General features: G+C 31.8%; 1 protein-coding gene across 1 annotated transcript in view; it reads right to left on the bottom strand.

The window, feature by feature from the left end:
• LOC142325690 (nephrin-like) overlaps positions 1 to 14,105 on the bottom strand; it is a 575,430-nt gene that overhangs the window by 113,291 nt on the left and 448,034 nt on the right. The window lies entirely within an intron of this gene.

Below are 14,105 nucleotides of genomic sequence, written 5' to 3'. Positions count from 1 at the left end.
AAATCTGTCCAAAACACGCTAGAAGGGCGAAAGACAAAGTAATTAGTAAAAATTAATTATGTATTTGTTCCTGTGTACATAGAAATTTAAGTTAATTTGGACAATAATATTGGACATATTGGACATTGGACAATAATATTTTTAAGCGGACATTTTATTAAATTATTATCTAAAAATATTATCTGTATTGACATTTTATTATTTATTCGGTTAAATCGAATAAATAATGTACCATATTATCGAATGTGATAAAGTGTAGATTTAGATTATTATCCTGCTTCCAGCTATTCTATTTGATTAATTTTTTTTGGTTCTTTTATTTTATAGGAAACTTTAACCATGGCCTTGAAAAGGCCCAGAAAATTTTTTTCTGGAGCAGCACCCCCCTAATTTTAGCTACGAGCCGCCAATGCCTAAAATTGAACTGAAGATTAGATAAAAGTTCTTAAAGCTCTTATATTACATTAGTGAAATAGTTTGTTAGAAAAAGGAGTGCAAATATGCTTTACCGTCATCTTGCTATATATATTTTTTTTTTATAAGATTGCTTCTACGAATAAAATAAATTAACATATTTAAATATGTTCATATTATTATTTCCGGTTATTCCTCTTTAGGAGAGCGCGTGAACTTGAGCCAATAATCTTCTTTTAATAATTCTTCTCTTTTCTTACCAAAACCTCTTCATCCGTTCACTATGTTGCTTCTTCCACACCTCCATCCATCTTCTTTCTATCGTTTCTCCTTTTTGCTCTTGTTCAATTTTCTTAATTTTAATTTCATCCCTAAATTTCCTTTTGTCCTTGATTTCTTCTTCTGAGACGTTCAGTCATTCCAGGTCGTCTTGAGTTTCTTTCAACCAAGTGGATTTTAATTTATTCGCCTTGAAAGGCGTATAAAATGTTAAATACATATATATATATATATATATATATATATTGTCCTGATAGACAAACATATAATTGGATATCACAAACAGATGTATTTTTTACTGAAGTATAAATTTTACATGCAATATTATTAAAGCATGAAACCACTTAAAATCTAATTAAATTAATTACAGTAATATAAATACATAAATTAGATACAAATATACAAAGTTTATACAGTATAAAATTAAAACTTTTAACATAAACAACAAGCAGTAAACAGAGAATTTCCCTAGCGTTATCTTCTAACTTATTGACAATTCTGGAGGATGCTTTGCTTTAGAAATGAATAGTAGTTTACGGCAAGAAATTTGATTTTCCTTCTCCATAATTTAATGGGGATTAAGGGAGACGAGCGTGATGAGCACTGACCCGGCTGATGGAATTTACTGTTTAAGGGTTGGTTTGCGGTCTAGGGGATCGGTAAAGGGAGGAAATCATTTTGTCGAAAACTGGAAAAGTATTGGCTTACTGTACACACTAGCACAGTATGTCGCATGCTACAGAATGGTGGCAGTATGGCCAACTAGGCTACGTGACCAGCAGCGACTGGCTTAATTGGTCGCCGGGGGCCAGCAAACAACACCACGAAGTCCTTTCACTCTATAACCCACCCTTGTCGCTTTCACTCCGACCTCTATATCATACTCCGTTTTCCACTCATTGCAGTTCTGTTTCAGAAGCCACAATTATTTCTTTAACTGTGTGCGCGTAATATATATATGCGTGTGTGTGTGTGTGTGTGTGTGTGTGTGTGTGTGTGTGTATGTACTCGTAGGTTCGTATTGTACGAGTTTATGGTACTATGCACAATGAAAATTCGGTTAACCTCAACATCTCTAACTCTGATAACAAACCGTGTACTCGTAAATTAAGTTTGGAAACTAATCTAATCGCCATTATTAAGTTCAACTATAATCTTATATTGTATAATTATATATATACATATGTTTTAATTGTCATATACATTTATACATAAATAAATTTTGTTTTGTTTATACTTCATTGTAAATTCATACTTTGCATACTCGTACAAAATTCTATGATTGAATGATTATCATGAATTATCAATACATAATTCATAAATACAATAAAAATTTACAAGAGATTAAATTATGTTATTCAATAAATAATTATTTTTTTATATTTATATTTATCTAATAGTTTAATTAATGCAAACAATTAATTTTGATCGAAATCTAAGAAATAACATTGTAATAAATATATAAATAGCGTGAGAGTTACACTAAATTTTACTTCACGAAGAAAAATATCAGGATTACTAACGAAGAAATATACGTATGGAAATGTGGAAAAACTACTGTTCTACTGCCTTTATATAATTTTACAGATACAGAAAAAGGCGACACGAAAAATATTTTACTTTTTTATTTTTAAAATGATTCAATAAGAAAATAAAAAACTTTTAATATTTTCAGAAAAATTACGCCACCGATATGTATGAAGGATGAGCAGCTTAAAACCGAACCTAGTCGGCTCGAACTGCATTTTTTTGAGGTGGGCTTATTCACGCTGCTACAACTAGCATCACTATTGATTTTGTACATATCATCTATTGACGTCAGTTTTAAACTGTTCTTGTTTTAGTGCAGTATAATTTCTTTCTAATTAGTTGTGTTTTTCTAGAATGATCTTATTCGATCAAGAAAAGAGTTGCTATAGTGGAAGCTTATATGCGTTCTGGATTCTTTTAAGAAACGCGTCTAATATTCACTGAAAAATTTCCAAATACCACTGATTAGTCTAGCAAAGAATAAAATACACGATTTGCTTAAAAATGAGGTTAACAACAGTGTAGGTTTGAATCGAAAAACGAAGTAGGTAAACTTACGTCAGGACTCCAGAGGCCGTAGTCGGTATTCAAAGAAGAATTTCTGCCGATCAAAAAAATCTATACATAAGTTTATCATAAAAAAGTAAGTAAAATACACATCTTGAAGTAAGATTCTTCATGATTTAAATTTGAAACCATTCGTGTAAAAACTGTGGAACAATCTAAGGGAACAGACAAACCGAACCATCGTAATTACTGCGACTGGTTTCTGAAAAACATTGTCGACGGGCAGGTAGAATGGATGCTGTATTTCATGTCACAATAGCATTTAGCTGGACATATTAATTCACACAATACCAGGCACTGGATGACTGAAAATTCTTACTGGATAATTGAGCGCCCACTTCACAATGAGAAAATCGTTGTATGACGTATTTTTTGTGGTAATCGTATAGTGGGACCAATATTTCTAACTGGACAGTCGATACAGAAGTACCGTATAGTTTTCAAAGAATTCTATACTCAATTAACAGCTGGTGGAAAGAGAACGGTTTCTTACACACGAGCAACTTTTGACGTCAAACAATTAACTGGCACACGTTCATTGGACTTTTACAGAACAGAGTATTGTCAGTAGAGTGCGGTGGCCTACGCCTTCCCCAGATTTGTTTAATTGAGATTTTTTCTTTGGAACTATTTGAAAGATAGATTTTATGAATCAACTGAAACGGCACTGACAATAATGTTTTGCGTCAGGTAACTCTCAGTCGAACTAAAATGTGCACCGCTATCTAAGGCGCTCACTTTGAACATATATTGCAGTCGTAAAAATATAGTAAATATGTAACTTTTGCTATTGTAAATACAGAATTACACTGTATATAGAATATATACTATATAGAATATAGAGTAGAGTATATAGAATATATACTATATTGAATATAGAGTAGAGTATATAGAATATATACTCAATATAGAACTGTAATCATTGCAGTTACTGGTGATTAAGAAAAACAGAAGTGAATTTATTTTCACAAAACACATGAATTAGTTATTATTTTAAGCCAAGTCTATGTAACACGAGAATATACATAATAATTAATTGGAAGTTAATTTTTCTCTCACTACGCTCTATAATATAAACTTATTTATAATAAGGTACTAGAACGTTAATAATGAACAGCCAATAAGCTTATAGCACTCCTCATTAGAATATAAGAGAGAAGCTTGAACAAAGTTATCTCGACAGTGTAAAGAGAGACTGTAATAAGAAATGATCCTATTACCTGGTAACGGAATAGTGAATATGCACTTCGACGACCTTACATTTATGTTATGCTACAACCAAAAAATGAAAAACTGATATTTATTAACAATTAATTAAATTCTTCAGCTTAATTACGCAAGTAAAGCTACGTACATAATTATTATTATAATTAAACTGTGTTCTTCTATCTTTCTAATGCGATTTCTGCCTTTCAAATTTCGTTTTTCACTTTATCGTAAATATCTTCGTCATTTCTTATCTTCTTTACACCATCTATCCACTTTTTTCTCGCTTTCTACTCGCGCTGGAATCCATATCCATTCGATCTACAAAGAATTTTTTTCAACATACATTCTACGTTGATAGCCGTACCATGTACTCTCAATTCAAATGCAATCCAAAACCTTCAGTCGACACGCTTTTTCTTAAAAAAATTCAACAACACTGACTTAATTTTTTTAGCTTACTTAGACGTTGTTGTCTAGATTTCGGAGCCGTATCCGAATTTCTCAATAAATACGTATCTCAATTAACCGAACTTTTGTTGCCGGAGAATCTCTTTCATTCCAAAGAACGGAGTGCATCATTCTGATAATTACCCTACTTGTTTCTACTTATTCATCCAAACCGTCAGTTGAGAAATTGGCCATCAGTATTGTCGAAATGGGAATGTTCGATGAAAGACTCACTATAGAAATGGGGAATATGTGGTCTGCGGTGTGTGAAAGCGGAGCTACAAACCAGACAATCAGGTATATCAGTGGGGAATGCGCCTTCAGGTCTTTTCAAGGTAGTTGGAACTTCATAAAAGCTAACGCTTTAGCGCTAACATGGATTGGAGCCTAAAAATTGATATTTAATTAGTTTTTATTAGTAGTTTGTCTTCTAGTATTCTTGTTTTGTATATAGATTGTCTATATATGTATTTTTATAATCACACTGCATGTATGCGAATAAATAAAAAAAAAATCAGCAGTCAAAGTCCACCAAAGTATTTAAATTTCTCCACCAACCTAATTGTGTGTAAAAAATGAATAAAACCAAAATGACCAAACAAATGGAAAACCAATTTTAGCTAGTAATAAAAAGGAGGAGGTTCTCAATTTAACACGCATCTACTGTTTTAATATTCATTAAGATCCTTAGTCATAACCGAATACACCAATTTAGATGATTCTCTTTTTCTTTTCAAAGGGTCAGTTTCTCTGGTTGTCACTTGTTAGGTTCTTTCTGAAAAGATTATAATTTAATTAAAGATTATTATTTTATTGTTCAATAATAATCTGTCTAAACTCATTAAGGTAGAAACTAAACCAAGTGGTAAGTGCAGTTGTGCAAATGTTCAAACTTGTGAACACGAAGCGTTGTATAATTTAATAATAACTTTTTTATTTGTATAGTAACAACAAGCTTAAAGCTTTCGCCCTCTTGCAGTTACAAGATGAATGATAAATTAATTTTGGAAGCGTGTGAAAAATGCGATGTCTAACCGGGATTAGAACTCGCTACCTCCGGGTGAAAGGCCGAGATGCTACCACTTCGCGACGGAAATTGGCTATATATATATATGTATGTGTATGTACGTACATACATACACGTATGTGTACGTACGTATACGTATGTGTATGTATGTATATGTATATCGAGTCGAGAGCCGAACCGACCATTTGCATACAGTACATCCTCCAGGAGAAGACGGCCTCCATGTGACGGGTCGGTCGCCACGTCACCTCCTCCTATACTAGCCTTTATGGGCTTTACTGGAGGTCATCTTCAGTACCTTGGCAATGACATCTTTCAGTCAAGTCTCAGCCAGGATGCCACTGATGCGAGTGCCATAAGCGACATTCCCATCGGTGTAATACTGACTAACATAAACTCCAAACAAAACATATCTAGCCAAGTCTCAAACAAGACTGAATGACTTTCTAAAAAAGAAGGAGCTGGACTCTACCTACCTGAAAGGTAAAACTGAGTTCGACACACAACGAATCATAAAACGCAACAAAAAACACTAACAAAACAAAACAATAAATAATGTAACACAACAGGAACATAAAACATAGCTAACGAAAAACAAACAAATCTATAACCAAACAGAAACAAAATTAGCAACAATTTAACAAACCATAAAACAAAATAACAATAAAAACAAAAAAAACATAAACACAAAGAAAGAGAGTCCAAGCGGAACATCACACTCCTTCAGCATCCCAACCCCGTAGGGGAGAGACCCACCTTGTGACGCTTCCAATCGCCACACCAAGCCCCCCGTTCGTAGCACTGTTGTGCTTTTACGGGCTTTAACCACTTCAGCAGCCAGTTATGTCATCTATCCACTTTACACACGTCTGAAGTATTTCACTTACAAAGACGATACGACAAAACACCATTATCTTCTTCGCCGCCAGTGTATCGAGAGAAAATCACGAACTGAGTCGGCGTACACGCTCAGTAGTGGTGTCGTTCGTGCTACATTTATGTTATTCAATTCTAATGTGCAGTTTCATTTGACTAGTCGACAAATGATTCGACACTGTTGCTTTGTTACTTTTATTCTTTAAGGTTTGGAATGATGTTACGTAAATAATTTTTAGGGGCGGTCTAATATCGTGGATACCGGTGTTCTTTGGTGGTTGGGTTTCAATTAACCACACATCTCAGGAATGATCGAACTGAGACTGTATAAGACTACACATCATTTACACTCATACATATCATTCTCATTCATTCTCTGAATTATTATCTGAACGGAGGCTAAACAGAAAAAAGAAAAAAAAAAGAAAAGAAAAAAAGGAACGGTCTAAGTGATAAAAAAGAGGTTTCATTGTTAATACATGACAGATCCCTCGATCAGATTCTTAAAATTGTATGGGAATCATCTAGAGCTTTGAAATTGTATCTAATTATAACTGCATTTATCTAACACATAGGCTTATTAATATGATATAGATATTAGGGATACCAAACCAAAGTTCTCCAAACGTCTAAATATAAATAATTCTAAACAAAGCTAATCGAAAGCGATGGTTTATAATTCAAACTTTTCAATTCAGTAGTGAGCACGTATAAGGTATTTTATTTAAGTCACTTGTCTGTAAAGTTGTTGAATAAGGAAGTTTGGAATTCTTATTATTATTATTGATTCTATTAAATTTATTCGGTGTTTGTATTTTAACGTATTAAACAATTTTGTCTGATGGAATTCTGGGATTTCTTAGTGAATTAAGGAAGTTGTTTTTCTTGATTAGCTACAGATGACAAGTGTAAAAGTTTCCTACGTTTCTTCATCGTATTTATATAACAATAAGATTCCATATGTTTTCTGAAAATCAAAGTATCTCTTCAATAACGCGACGTGCTTATTTAATATATTTTCATTCTCATTCTAATTTATTAGTTCAATGCTTTTCTGCAATAATACGATTATAAAATTTTACTCTAAATTTATAATTTAATTTTTGATAATATAAAGTAATTAAAATAAAATATTTTGAACTTCTATGAAACTCTACACAAACCAATCGTCTGTTGGTATGCCATAGAAATCTAGTTTCTATGTGATAAAAAATTCTAGTCTCTTTTACAAGTAATTCTTCATTAACTGCAGCATAAATTCATAGGTTCAATACAACTTGTAACTTAATGTTTTTTCCGTTCTTTTTTCTGATTTAAAAATATATAAAAGATAGATGATATTTCTATGTAAATCACTACAACTTTCTTTTTACAGTAATATATATATAAAAAAAAAAATATCAGGCAAAACAGATTTGAATAATTTTATTTTTAATTGTGTTATGGAACCAATTTTACTTTCCCACCTTGCGCTATAGCTGTAGAAGAGAAAGTATGATAATCGGTCTAATTTGGGCATATGCGGTTTTCACCAGATCTTTACGTTATGACACCTAAGGAATCCAAAAAAACCGGATGAAATTTCCAGATATTCGTATGTACGTGTGTGTGTGTTCGGTGTCGCACCCGAAATCAACTGATATCGTTAACTAATCGACCATTTTGATCAAACTTTGGCAGACTACTTACTTCTATGTATGGGATTTTGATACCATTAAATTTTCGACTTAAAAGGTCAAGGGGGTGAGGCTGTAGAGCAAGGTCATCCTCAATATCTCAAGATCTCGCCTAATTAAGGATCTAATTTTTTAGGTACATTTGTTAATAATTAAAAAATAATATTTACAAAAAAATTTTGGCAAATTCGCACCCCCGACTCAAAAAATACCGTAAATAAACTAGTGGCTAGGTGTATACTGCCGTCCCGGGTTCGAATCCCGGTCAGGCATGGCATTTTCACACACGCTACAAATCATTCATTTTCATCCTCTGAAGAATGCCTAATAGTGGATCCAGAAGTAAAAAAAAAAAAAAAAAGTGTTTACTGCCTCAATAGTACCCTCTCTCTCCATAAGGAGCGCTAGTGTAGCACTAAATTGCTTTGTTGTTGTCGCTTATGTCACGTCACAGGTGAGCGGTAGAATTAAATAAATTAATAATATTTAAAGTGTAAAAAAAGATTTAAAGTAGCCGCTAGTACCGTTATACCAGCGTGAATGAAATACGGTATGGGTACGCTATGGTTAGAATGACTGAATTAGATAAACAGAAAATATTATATTTAAATAAAATGATAAATATTTTTAATTAAGTTGGGTGTGAGAGCCGTGCATCAGAAAAAAGCCGCGTGGCGGGAAACTGTTCAGAATTTTTAGGGGTCAGCCTACAAAGGTCAGCTCTTTTATATAGTTATGAGTGCTTCGACATACTTATACAAATAATTATCACCAGAAGAATATTTTTTTAACGAATATATATTGACATAATTAAGGACGACTTAAAAATACTCTTTATTCGTTGGTTGTTGTAATTACTTACTACAGGATTACTGTAGGATTAGATCGCTATAGTAATTCTGTAATGGTATCATATAATCTAATCTCATTCTGTTATATAAAAAATTTTCCCGTGAGACTTCAAAAAAAATTAGTCGGAAAATATAGGATAAAAAAAAAGTATATATTCTCATCGAATTCCACTTAACTCGCACGTATTAGTAGTTACGAATTATAGTTTTTTCTCACTTTTTTTATTTTTAAGATGTAAATTTCTCTGGTATTAGTGTCTAGCAAAAAATATTTTTACATGCGGGTAGCAGATTTTCTGAAGAATAATTTTTTATCTTTTTTAAAAATATTAAACAATTTTAAATAATCTACTATGTTTATAGTTTATTTTAAAGATTACAGTAAAATCTTTAAAGTCGCGAAATTAAGACATTATTCAACTGTAGTAAGACCAGTAATTTTATATGGGACTGAAACATTATATTTAACCAACCTAAGAAAAATTGCTGAAGATCGAAATAAGCTTATGAAGGAAAGGAAGCTTACTAAGCTTCTGTGGTCCAACAGAGGAAGGATTCAGACTGAAATTTAACAAGGAGGTCTACCAAAATCAAGAAGACCTAGAAACAGCAATAAGAAAAAGAGGTTTGGGATATACTCAACCGAATTAAATAAAAATATTTTTAACAAGCTGTGGAACATAAAAAGCAAATTAAATTACCTGAAACAAATTGAAGAGGACCGCCAAAAGACAGACTTGAAAGAAGAGTACTGTTGGTAGAGATCATTTCCGAAGAATAATTTACAATATAAAAGTTATCGTGGCAGAAAAAATAAGGAGAAGAAGAAAATGGACAAATGAGCAAAAACGAAGCCATGTCGAAAAAATAAGAAACACACTGAAGAAGAGAAAAGAAGCTAGAAAGAAGTAATATTTGCGTGGTCCTAATTTGGCCTTTTATCGTATAAAAAAAAGTGTTTATTATGATAAAAATTTTAATTTTTTTTTTTACTTTTAATGTTTATAAAAGAATTTCTATTCAGTTCTTTAATAACGTTAACATTTTTTAAAAAGGCACCAAAATAGGAGTGTGTGTAAATTGTTAATAGGTGTTTATTTTTAATTTGTGTCGATTTCAAAAAGTCAAACATTTAGAAAATTAATTTCTTAAACAAGGTTTTCGCTGATGTATTTTAGTAATAAAAAATAATTAAAACATTTTTTTAACTACCTTACCAGCAAGGTGGTTAAAAATCTTTTTAATTATTTTTTATTATTAAAAAAATTATTGAATATTTCATTTTTATTTGATATTGGTTTTATTTTTGTTTTTTCAAATAGAAAAATGACTTTACTTTGATAATAAGTTATTTTCTGTTTCAAAACCAGTAATAATAAGTTTTTCTTTCACTATATCGAGGAAGTAATATATTTAACTTTAAGCGGTGGTTTATTGAATTTTTTCTTTAATTTGGATTTAACTATGATATACTACATTATTGAAGGAAGAATTTTGGAAACCTAAGAAAAAATATTCAATTATTCGTTTTGAAAATGCAGTTTTATATTATTTTAATTTACCTACGCATATGGTAAAAAATATTTAAAACAAAATTTTTTACGTAATTTAAATAATAGTTTAAGCGGTGGTTTATTGAATTTTTTCTTTAATTTGGATTTAACTATGATATACTACATTATTGAAGGAAGAATTTTGGAAACCTAAGAAAAAATATTCAATTATTCGTTTTGAAAATGCAGTTTTATATTATTTTAATTTACCTACGCATATGGTAAAAAATATTTAAAACAAAATTTTTTACGTAATTTAAATAATAGTTTGTTTCAGTAACAAAAAATACCTTAAGGATTAAGAAAGTAGGAATATACGAAAACCATCTTACTAGTTGGTTTCTTTTCTTTTTTTTTAAAGCTGTTATTTTATTTTTGTAGCACATAATATTCAACCCTTTCTAAAGCTTTGTACATCTACCATAACAAAAAGAAATGCAGTCATGCATTTATTTTACTTGGTTTTTCTGTGGTCCGACAATCAAGTAAACTCTTTGAAGTTTGTTACAGGAAAAAATGTAATATTTGATATATCTTACCTGATAAAATCAGAAAATCCCCATTAAGAAGAAGTTTATTTTGAGGTATGTTACTTAAAAGAATGTATAAAAGTTATAATTTGGTAGGCTAATAAGAAACGAAAAAAAGGAAAATCCTTTTTTTTCTTTCTCTATTAGTCTTTCACTACTTACTCTTCTCAATAGGTCGGTATACTTACGTTTAGGTCTAAATTTATTAATTTTACAATATTAATAATTCTTAGTATATATTATTAAACAAATTAATGAACCTCATTTGGTTTCACAGCGAGCATGTTAATCCTGCTCTACACTATTAATCACAATGGTTATTCCCTTTTCAATAGGCTATAGTGAGAAAAGGATAATTTAACTAAATCTTTAATAACCTTATAAAATAAGGTTTAAGTAAAATAAGTCCAGAAATCTTTCGTTCATACCTGTGTGGACGAAGAAGAGCTGAAGACCCCTTCTGCCCCTACTATCAAGGCTTAGACACGCCGGAGCACGTGATATTCCATTGTCCGCGGTGGGACAGGGAACGCCGCGACTGTGCTGCCGTAATTGGACATCTCGAGGTAGGGACCATCGTTGGAACGATGTTACGCAGTCCGTTGAACTTCGCCACTGTGGCAGATTTTGTGTCGGGAATACTTCAAAAGAAACATCGGGAAGCGATGAGCTAAGAGACAGCTCCGTACGGAACTGCTGTTCGCCCGTGTTTGAAAGGGTGGGCGGTGGTGATGAAGTGCGGGGACTCTTGAGCTAAAAAACTGAGTCCCGGCGGGGCTCCCCGTTAGAGGCGAAGCATAAAGGACCGAGACCCGGTTGCTGGATGGTGGAGACCGGGAACTGCATAGCCGGGTCTGGCGTTTCCCTCATCTGGTGACTAGAGGCGAAGGTACCTCCCGGAACCATGTTAATACATAATAGCGGGTCCGGGTTCGGGAGTCCGGGTTAATAAATAAAGTTCAGAAATCTGGGAATTAAATTTGAAGTTTGAATTTATTTTAAAAGGCGAAAATGATATCAAATTATGTACCTTTGGTGGCTTAGCTGCGAACAGCATTCCAGATAATCATTAGACGGATATTTATAATAAAAATAAAGAACATAATTTCGTATAATTTCTTTCTAAATAACAGTTTTAATTACATTTTTATGATTTTTCGTTTTCTGTGGGGTCTCAAATCCCCAAAAAATTAAAAAAAACAAAAAGCAAATCTGACTATGTCTACAAACAGAAGTATCACTTTTCTCAGCAATAATGAAATATTCGACTTCAAATTTTATTTCAGTGTTTTTCTCTAAAACTGGTCATAATTTAAAAACTCTTTGGTAGATTTCTATAAATTAAAAAAAATAAATAAAATATGGAACTCTCATCTGCACTATATATTAGTATTTGCAGTATAATTAATAAAATAAAACTTGATTTGATATCGGTTAGAGGAAACAAATTAGATTTAATTATAGATTTTTAGAAAACTATGAAACATCTAGTTTATTCTAGCTAGACAGATGGTACTACTCATTATACTTGAATAAACATTAATAAAATTATTAATTTTTTTCAAAATTTAATGAAGATTCATAGACGAATTATTCTATAAACATGATAAATTTATGTTGATTATAAGTATTTTCATCCATATTTGATTACAAAAAAATGACAAATAAATAAATAATAATTTTTAATAGATTATTAATAAACCATCAGATTTTTTTACTTAATTTTGACAGTTCTACTTTTTGATATTTTATAAGAATCAATTTTCATGATTCTACTTTATACTAAGTCTTAAGATGGAGTTAGAGTTTGTTGTAAACCACAATAAGATTGTCCTTGAAGCCTTTGCATTTTCATTGAAGAAACACATTTACGTTGATAGGAATATCTGTTCAATTGCTTCTTTGCTGTCATAATGTGTTTGCTACTGTATCAGTATGTGTGTGAGTGTATTATATTAGTTTTATGAAAACATCGTGTTGTGTTTTCTTTACGGAAATTATCGGCGACATTACAATTTTTTAATTTTTACATTTTCTGATGTTAACGGATTCTGTTTCTTTAGATTACAGTAAGTTTAACGTTGGATAGTATTATAATTTCTCTTTATAATTACGGAAGATGAAAGTAGTGCGGTATTAAGAAAAAAATTAGGGGGCGTAAAATTATCTATAGTCAGACGAGAGAAGTCACGTTTAATGTTTTTAACTTTATGACAAAGGATGCACTAAGTGGACCGATCCGTTTTAAACAAGTTCAGAAACGTGTCGCCCAAGCTACGGGAATTTCAATCAGTAGTGTTCAAACAATTTTATCAAAGAAATACTAATCCCGATAGAGACTTTAGCACTCCTAAAAACAGCGTAACACTAAAAACACTAAATCTTCGTGAATAACTTTGATAAAAATGTCATTCATAAAAGGATTTACAATTTTTACACTGATAAAGATGAACGCGTTACTGTTCGATCGCTACCGTTAGTAAAAAGAATACCAAATTTCAAGGAAGCCTTTCGTCTTCATGGCGTATTATTAAAGATATGGGGTTCAAATGGAAAAAAAAAAACTATAGATACTGTTACGTTCCATTCTTGCCGTCGGGTGCTGCTACCTAGCGAGGGGTAGAGCTCTCCGGCAAGCTATGGTCATACGATGCCCTACGACATAATACCGCAAGGAGTAGTCATTATGATGTAACGACTTCTATTCATTCGGCGCCAGAATCTGACCCAGAGCAGTCATGTTGTACATTCAGTCCGGATGGACGCGCATACTAATGTTCCGATGAACGCTAATTTTTGTTGTCTACTTATGTGCTATTAAGTTCAATTATATGTTATCGAAATGTCAAGACGACAAGAAATTAAATAACAATTCAATACGCAACAAGGGGTTGTTTCAATTCATCACCTATACAGTTCATACTCGCTCTAAAACCTATCACAAAGGTTTTATGGTCCTCCACATCGCAAAGGATCTAACAGATACGAGTAATAGAAAAATTTATTAGAAAAATTAGAAAATTGGAAACTGAGGCTACGTTACTTAAGAGCTATTAAAGAGTACCGTAACCAAAACAGACCTATAATTTAAAAGGATGAATCCTATTAATATGCCAGTTATACAAAACCACTATCATGGAGTTATG

This window comes from Lycorma delicatula, chromosome 5 (genome assembly GCF_047948215.1).
Source record: "Lycorma delicatula isolate Av1 chromosome 5, ASM4794821v1, whole genome shotgun sequence".
Classification (NCBI taxonomy): domain Eukaryota; kingdom Metazoa; phylum Arthropoda; class Insecta; order Hemiptera; family Fulgoridae; genus Lycorma; species Lycorma delicatula.
The sequence above is the reverse complement of the archived record's forward strand: the minus strand, read 5'-3'. Positions and strand labels throughout refer to the sequence as shown.